The following is a 9,268-nucleotide window of genomic DNA, read 5'->3' on the forward strand; positions in this document are numbered from 1 at the left end:
AGTCCTCTGCACTTATATGGACAAACAATCCCTGTTTTGTTTAAAGGGTAAGGCATTTTTCAGTAGCAGTATGCACAAAATGTCTCTGTCTTAAATATATTGATAATGGGTTGAGTGCAGAGGACTCTTGTATTTGTCTATATGTACTTTATTTGACAGACAGGGAGGGTTTCAATATTCCTGCAGAGCCAACATTTTTTCTAAAAGTGCTAATTTTTTTGCTACAGCCGCTGAATTTCTGGGCTGCAAAACTGGAAGTTTTTTGAGTATTTATTGATAAAGCATCTTGCTTTCAAAGTTTCATGCAACCAGCACAGTAAAAGTAAATATTTGGAGTTTTAGTTATGTTTTGGTTATAAGAAACAAATCAAGCTGTTAAGCATGTTCTATCAAAAAATATTCAAAATGTTTTATCTTTTCGCATTTGGACACTATTTCCATTTTTTTGGCTTCTGAAGTCCCACCTACCTGTAATTACAGGCTATTTGATTTTTTAATTTGGAGGAAGTACACGGACGATTTCGGCGCGATCTGACGCGTTGCGCTAAAACAAAGGCGTCACGTCGGATACAACGGAAATAAGGTAAGAGATGGAAATGTTGGATGAAGTCGCAGTGTTGATCCGACGCAACATGACTGTGTCGTGTCGGATCAATGCTGCAACACCATCCAACAATGCTATTACTTACCTTATTTCCGTTGCATCCGATGTGACGTCTGCGTTTTTGTGCAGGGCGTCAGATCTCGCCAAAATCACCCTTGGAGTCCTACCCTACTTTTTAAGGTCCTATGCTTTCCTTTTTATTTTTGGCTCATTGCCCCATATTCTTAGGGGCAGATTTATCAAGGGTCGAGGTGAATTTTTGAAGTTAAAAACTTCGAATTTCGAGCTATTGTTTGTGTACTTCGACTAGGGAATAGTCCAAATTAGATTTGACTTTGAAAAAAACCATCAACTTCACTTTGGTTGATCTTTTTGAATTCAAATTTCGAAGTATTTTCAATTCGATATTCGACCCTTGATAAATATGCCCCTTAGTGTAAAAAAAGTGAAACCATTTGCCTAGGTCACAAAAGTTTATGGTATCTTTTAGTGCATAAACACTTTTAGACAAAAAAACCCAGATGGATTTTTTTCTTTAATAATGCAAAAATCTATAAATAAATAAAAAATATTTCATACAAGTGGCCATGCAAAAAATGATATTTTTACTTGAAGTTGTACAGGCAATTCGTTTTGAATTATAATAAATGAAACTCTTAGGGGGGTTATTTATTAATGTGGGATTTTGTCTCAGCTGTTCCAATGTCTGAATCCGGAAATACACCATCTAAAACTTGCCAAATTCATGTAAAAATCAATGGCAGATGTCGAGGGTTTTGGGTGTCAAACATGATAAATTTGGGGTTTTCACGTGACAATCTATATATATATATATATATCTATATATATATATATATATATATATATCTATATATATATATATATATCTATATATATATATATATATATATATATCTATATATATATATATATATATATCTATATATATCTATATATATATATCTATATATATATATATATATATATATATATATATACCTGTATATACATGTGGTATATCAAAATGTATCAGTACAATTGAGCAGCACTATATTTTCGACATGTTAAGGCCAATTTATCAATTTTTGAATTTGAAGTTTTTTTTTACTTTAGAGACAAAAAAATCCAGATAAAATTAAATAATTTTTTTCTGCAATCATAATCTTTTTTTTCTTTAATTCCTAGCATGTTTAGGAAAAATATTGAATTGGAAAACTTGATTGCATTATTTAGCAGTAAAAGAAACCTTAATCACAACAAAAATTGCATTGCTCTATATACTGTAAAATATCTTTAATGTTGAAAACACAGCTTTCAATGACTTCAATAAAAGCTTGCAAGCTTTAGCTGCCAAGTTTTTTTCATTAAAATTTTCCAATCAAGGTGGTTATTTGAGGCAATAAGAATACTCATATTTCTTTCCAAACAAACATAAAAGTGTTACTAAGAGGCAGGTTTCTGAAACTTGGATGTTTGAGATTTAGTAAATGGAAAAAAGAAAGAAAACCCTCCAAAACTTTAATATAAAAACTCTCAGTCTAAACGCCGACAAGTTCATATGGACGTCAATAGGAGCTGTATTAGCTACATTTACACAATTTTTCAATTTGAGTATTTTAGATGAATTAAAAATTTGCTGAAATTTCAAAAATTATAGGTGGAATGTAATTTTACTTATTTCGAGTTGTTTTATCAAATGTATCAAGTTTTTTATATTTGAATTTTTTTAATAAATAAACACACATTCAACATTTTATTCCATTTTCAATGAAAATAAGCATTGTTTACCTGGCTACAAGTCTGGTTAAAAAAATAGTCATGTGACATACAGTAGACAGGGCCTTGTCCCAATTCATTGCAGGCCAAATGCCTTTTGAATTTTCATGACAGAATAAAATGAACAATCTGTAGATTAAATCAGTAACAACATACATACAATATCTCCAAATCAACTGATTGATCAGTTGTTGTTGTTGCGCAGAATTAGAATTGAGAATCAATACTAGAATTTTGATTCATAATTAATTAGTCTAATTTGTTATGGATTGATGGTTGAGGTAATAAGTATCATTGACCATTAGTGATAGGCAAATCTGGAAAAATTTGCCAAATGCAATGGTCTATGGGCAGTCTATGCAAAATTTTGCTCATCACTAGTGATGAGTGAATTGGACCCGTTTCATCGAAAATTGGCAAAATGGCAAAAAATTCACCAAATGCATTGAAGTGTATGGGCAACTGATTTTTTTTTCACCCATTGGAGTCTATGGGCGCCTTTTTCGTGGCTCATCACTGTTGACCATTTCAAATTAATTTCTAAAAAAATTAAATATTTTTATATATATATATATATATATATATATATATATATATATATATATATATATATATATCCTATATAATAAAGTTGAAGTGTCTCTGCGTCCAGTCCCTGTGTCCGTGGGATTGCGATACTGCGCATGTGCCCCACGGACCGGGGGATTGGGGGACACAGTAACGGGTGAAGAGAACTGGGGTGTAACAGGGGTCCAGAAGAAGAGAACACAGTACAAGAGGGGGTACAGGTATAAGGAGTTTTGGGGAGACACAGGGGGATATGAAGGAAACAGCAGGTTGAGGAGGGGGCAGGGCAGCTGATAGAGGCGCAGGGGAAAGACTAATACACCAGTGGGATAAGGAGAAGGTGTTTGGGGAGAGCCGCTGTAGTAACGTAGTAACGGGGTCCCAGGGTTAGTGAGGGGAGTAGGGGGTATAAGTGGGCCAAAGGACAGGCTACTGAATGTATTTTAGAGGCGCAGTCGGTAACAGAAGAAATTAGAATTTACTTTTCCGAGCATTTTCTTGAGTTGAGCTTCTGAGACAGCCATGGTGCCGCCCGGCTCTCCCTCTGACTGTTTGGACTTTTCCGGAAGCTCTGTAGCTGTCACTCATTTCCTGCTTTGGCTCTGGCGTCACTTCCCTGGATACAGCAGCCCGTTCTCATGGAAACTGTTAATATTCTCTCCTGTACCCCCTATATCCTATCCTATCCTATATAATAAAGTTGAAGTGTCTCTGCGTCCAGTCCCTGTGTCCGTGGGATTGCGCTACTGCGCATGTGCCCCAAGGACCGTCTCTGGCGAATTTTTTTTAGACTAGAACAATTCTGTTTTTATAAATGTTTGACTACATATGTTCTAGCGCCCGTTAATTTAACGGGCTTAATGTCTAGTATATATATAAAATAATATCAAGCAAACTTAATATAAGTAAGCTTTTTCTATTGTACTGACATATCTACCGGTACTTAACATTTACCTCTTCGGTCGAGACTAAGGGGCCGATTCACCAAGGGTCGAATATCGAGGGTTAATTAACCCTCGATATTCGACTGGGAATTAAAATCCTTCGACTTCGAATATCGAAGGCTAACATTGAGTTCGGTAGCTTTTAGATGGCGAACTAGGGGGTCGAAGTTTTTTCTTAAAGAGACAGTACTTCGACTATTGAATGGTCGAATAGTCGAACGATTTTTAGTTCGAATCCTTCGATTCGAAGTCAAAGCCGTAGTCGAAGGTCGAAGTAGCCAAAAAAACACTTCGAAATTCGAAGTTTTTTTACTTCAAATCCTTCACTCAAAGTTAGTGAATCGGCCCCTAAATGAATGCAAATAGATGAAGACTTATAGTGATGGGCGAATTTATTTGCCAGGCGCAAATTTGTGGTGAATTCCCGCAATTTGATGCCAGCGAATAAATTCGTGAAACTGCTGCGAAAATTTGCCCGCATCAAAAAAAAGAGACGCCGGCAGCGTTTCGCAAATTTTTCGCCATTTTGCTGGAAATTTGCGAATTTTCCGGTGGAGCGAAAAGCCCCAAATTCGCCCATCACTAAAGACTTATTGATGCAATTGTGGAAGTTGTTTTGGACTTCCTATAAATTGCTTACCTGGTTGTAGTTATGTTTATTGTTCTATTAAACACTGATACGCATCTGTGGGCAACTTTCAGTATAAAAAGTAGCTTCCATCTGTTATCAATTTATAAATTGATAATCAAAATGTTATGTTCTAGAAGTAACAGCTCCAATATGGAACCATTCAGACAGAAAATTAACTTTAATCATCAAGTGCTATTCTGGATCTAGTGATCTCAAATGACGCAGAACTTATAGTAAATGTGCGATTCATTGAACCCCTGGGTAATAGTGACCATAATGTGATATCATTTAGGGGCCGATTCACTAACTTCGAGTGAAGGATTCGAAGTAAAAATACTTCGAATTTCGAAGTGTTTTTTGGGCTACTTCGACCATCGAATGGGCTACTTCGACCTTCGACTATGACTTCGACTCGAATGATTCGAACTAAAAATCGTTCGACTATTCGACCATTCGATAATCGAAGTACTGTCTCTTTAAGAAAAAACTTCGACCCCCTAGTTCGCCATCTAAAAGCTACTGAACTCAATGTTAGCCTATGGGGAAGGTCCCCATAGGCTTTCCTAAATTTTTTTGATCGAAGGATATTCCTTCGATCGTTGGATTAAAATCCTTCGAATCGTTAGATTCGAAGGATTTTATCGTTCGATCGAAGGAATAATCCTTTGATCATTCAATCGCACTATTTGCGCTAAAATCCTTCGACTTCAATATTCGAAGTAGAAGGATTTTAATTCCCTTTGTGAATCGGCCCCTTAATGTCTGGTGACAAAAACAAATATATACTGGGGCAAAAAAATCATGAATTTTGGAAAAGCTCATTTTAGTGCCTTGAGGGCTGCCCTACAGAGTATTGATTGGAGCAATAAGTTTTCAGCTAAAAACACAGAACAGAAATGGTTGTCATTTAAAATGATATTAAATCATTACTGTTCTCAATTCCCTTAAGGAGTAAATGTAGAAGCTCTAAGAATCATCCTATGTGGCTTAATACAGAAGTAAAGAAGTTAATGGGAAAGAAGAGAAAGGCATTTAAAAACTACAAATCTGTTGGGACAGAAGCTGCATTTAATGAATATAAACACTGTAATAAATGTTGTAAATCAGCAATCCGGAAGGCAAAGAAAGGAAATGAAGAGTTAATTGTGGTGGAGGTGAAACTAACCCCAAAAAGTTTTTTAAATATATCAATAGCAAAAAGATGCAGGTTGAGAGTGTTGCTCCATTAAACAATGGTACCAGTATGGTTGTAACAGATACAGATAAGGCAAATGTATTAAATCAGATCTTTTTTTCAGTGAATACAATAGAGAAGTCTGAGTCTGGCTTAGTTCAGTTTTAGACCAGCCCCTATTTCTGATTTTCTCAGATTCACTGTCATCTGGTATGGTGCCTATGGATTGGAGAAAAGCTGATGTTATGCCAATATTTAAAAAGGGATTACGATCTCAGCCTGGCAATTATAGGCCAGTAAGCTTGACATCTGTGGTGGGCAAATTATTTGAAGCCTTGTTAAGGGATCACATTCAAAATGTTTGTCCTAGTCAATGACATTATGAGCAACAATCAGCATGGCTTCATGAAGGATAGGTCATGTCAGACAAGTTTGATTGTTTTTTATGATGGTAAGTAAGGTAAGTAAGATGCTGGACAGTGGGGGGGGGGCAGTAGATGCGATCTATTTGGATTTTGCCAAAGCGTTTGATACTGTGCCCCACAAACGACTGCTTTCTAAACTAAGGTCTGTTGGGCTTAATGAAGTCGTTTGCACATGGATAGGAAACTGGCTACAGGATCAGGTACAGAGGGTGGTTGTTAATGGGACATTCTCTACTTGGAGTAAGTTTCTTAATGGCGTCCCTCAGGGCTCGGTATTGGGTCCACTTTTATTTAACTTGTTCATTAATAACTTAGGGGAGGGTGTTGTAAGTAATGTATCAGTGTTTGCAGATGACACAAAATTATCCAGCCCAATTAATTCCATCCAGGATGTGGCACTTGCAACACGATCTTGACAAACTGGCAATCTGGGCAGCTAAGTGGCAAATGAGATTCAATGTTGATAAATGTAAAGTCCTGCACCTGGGATGTAACAATATCCACTTATACCCTTAATGGGACTGCACTAGGCAAATCCATAATGGAAAACGACCTTGGAGTCCTTGTAGATAATAAACTTGTCTGTAGCAAGCAATGCCAGTCAGCAGCATCAAGGGCAAATAAGGTCTTGACTTGTATTAAATGGGGCATAGAGTCACGGGAGGAGGGGTCATTCTTCCACTGTATAGAGCACTGGTAAGGCCCCATCTAGAATATGCCGTACAGTTTTGGTCTCCATCACTCAAACAGGACATTATTGTATTAGAGAGGGTACAGAGAAGGGCAACTAAGCTGGTAAAGGGAAAATCTTAGCTATGGGGAAAGACTGGCCAAATTGGGGATGTTCACGCTGGAGAAGAGGCGCTTAAGGGGAGATATGATAACTATGTATAAATATATAAGGGGATCATATAATAATCTCTCTAATGCTTTATTTACCAGTAGGCCTTTCCAGCTGACACAAGGTCACCCATTCCGATTAGAAGAAAAGAGGTTCCAGCTAAATATTGGGAAGGGGTTTGTTACAGTGAGAGCTGTGAAGATGTGGAATTGTCTCCCTGAATCAGTGGTACAGGCTGATACATTAGATAGCTTTAAGAAGGGGTTGGATGGTGTTTAGCAAGTGAGGGAATACAGGGATATGGGAGATAGCTCATAGTCCAAGTTGATCCAGGGACTGGTCCGATTGCCATTTTGGAGTCAGGAAGGAATTTTTTCCCCCTCTGAGGCAAATTGGAGAGGCTTCAGATGGGGTGTTTGCCTTCCTCTGGATCAAATGACAGTTAGGCAGGTTAAAAAAAACTAAAAGGTTGAACTTGATGGACGTGTGTCTTTTTTAAACCTTACTTACTATGTTACTATGTAACTTTAGAATTGTGGTTACAGCTATAGATGGATTAAATGTACAACCAACCACTGAGCTATTAATAAACCATTCCAAATCAATTTAACCTCTTTAAGTATGATTTATAGGTCCATGATAAAATGAAGGTCTATGTTAACAACTGGCTACATGAATATAATATATAATATAGATATTAAAAACCTCTAGCACCAAAATTAGTCTTGAGCTTTGGGATACCTTAAAACAAACAGGAAAAGCGACTTTATACAGTATCATAGAAAGTAAGGAAATAGGGAACCATTTTATGAATGTAAAACTTTAATTAAGCAAGTAATGTGGAAAAAAAATTAGCAACAATAATAGTAACAAACTTTATTGCAGAACAATGGCCGAGAGCCACAGCAAAGTAAAGTGAACAAAAAAAGAATACTTTAGTGATGAACGTTGCCAAAAAATTCACAAAACTGCAGAAAAGAAATTCACAAATTGCACCAAATGCATTGGAGTCAATAGATGTTTTTTTCTTAATAATAATTCCCTGGGGAAAAAATAAATAGCAAAATAATAGTGCAGTTTCGCAAAATTTTCAATACTGGTGAATATGCAAATTTTGCTGTGAGCTTGTATCTTGCAACAAAAAATGAGCACATCCCTAGTTTATCTAACTAACTAATTAAGGGGATGAGTAATCAAACTTGCAGTTAAAAGGTTATTCTATCTGAAAAAAAGGAGCCTTAGAGGGACATGTACAAATATATGTATTTATGTGCTGCTCAATACATAAATCTGCACCTGAGGAAGAGTTTCCTTACTATGTAGGTCACGGAATTCATACAAAAGAGATGGCAATGAGTGATTTATTGGTGGGGTACAAAAATGGCTATCTTCGAAAGTTCAGTAATGCTTGATATCTGATGAGTCAATACCTGTCTCCATCAAACCCTTAATTTGTTTACTTTTGTCTAGATCAATAAGTATATTTGGTAGTTTGAAATCAATAGATGACATGTAAAATGTCAGGTACAACACACAAATTTCAACAATTGCCTTCCCATTTTTTCCATCGGTCTCACCCTAACATGCAGCATTTTGTACGTTATACTGAATTGGAGAACAAGGAAGGTAATCGGGTCACAGGTTGGGTCAGTATACCAGATGAGCAGGGCAGTACAATAACAGGACACGGTAACATAGTCTAGGTCACAAGCCGGGTCAATATACCAGACGCGCAGTACAAAACTGGAGACAGAAGCGTAATCGGGTAACAGGCCGGGTCAAATACCAGAAAGTTAACAGGATACAAATGAATGGTCAAACACAGGCAGCAGACAAGACCTGGTTAAGAACAGTATTGCTAGCTTAAGCAAGATCTCCATGATGTTCTCACCCTGGCCTGGGTGTTATCATTTGGCTCACAGGCCAATAATTGTATTATAATATGGATTAATGCATCAACAAGCTGATGTGGTCCTCATCCCAATGGGTAAATTAAACCTGCCCATTGATACCCGGCCAATTTATTGTCAGATATCGTTCAAGCATATCTATTGGTGGGCCCCATACATATTCCAATAAGCTGCCATCTTGGTCTTGAAGAATCAAGCAGCTTTTATCAACTACTAAATATCTCGTAATAATTCAGCATAATGAAACATTCTCTGGGTACTACAGGTTTGGTACGATAGACCAAGTGGTCTAATTTGGATTAATAGCTCTGATTGTGGTTTTGTTCCTTGGGTCTTTTAGCAGCCTGGCAACAACCCTGATTATTCAGTATTAGAAAAGTTGTTACATAATAAAAC

This window comes from Xenopus laevis, chromosome 2S (genome assembly GCF_017654675.1).
Source record: "Xenopus laevis strain J_2021 chromosome 2S, Xenopus_laevis_v10.1, whole genome shotgun sequence".
Taxonomy (NCBI): Eukaryota; Metazoa; Chordata; class Amphibia; order Anura; family Pipidae; genus Xenopus; species Xenopus laevis.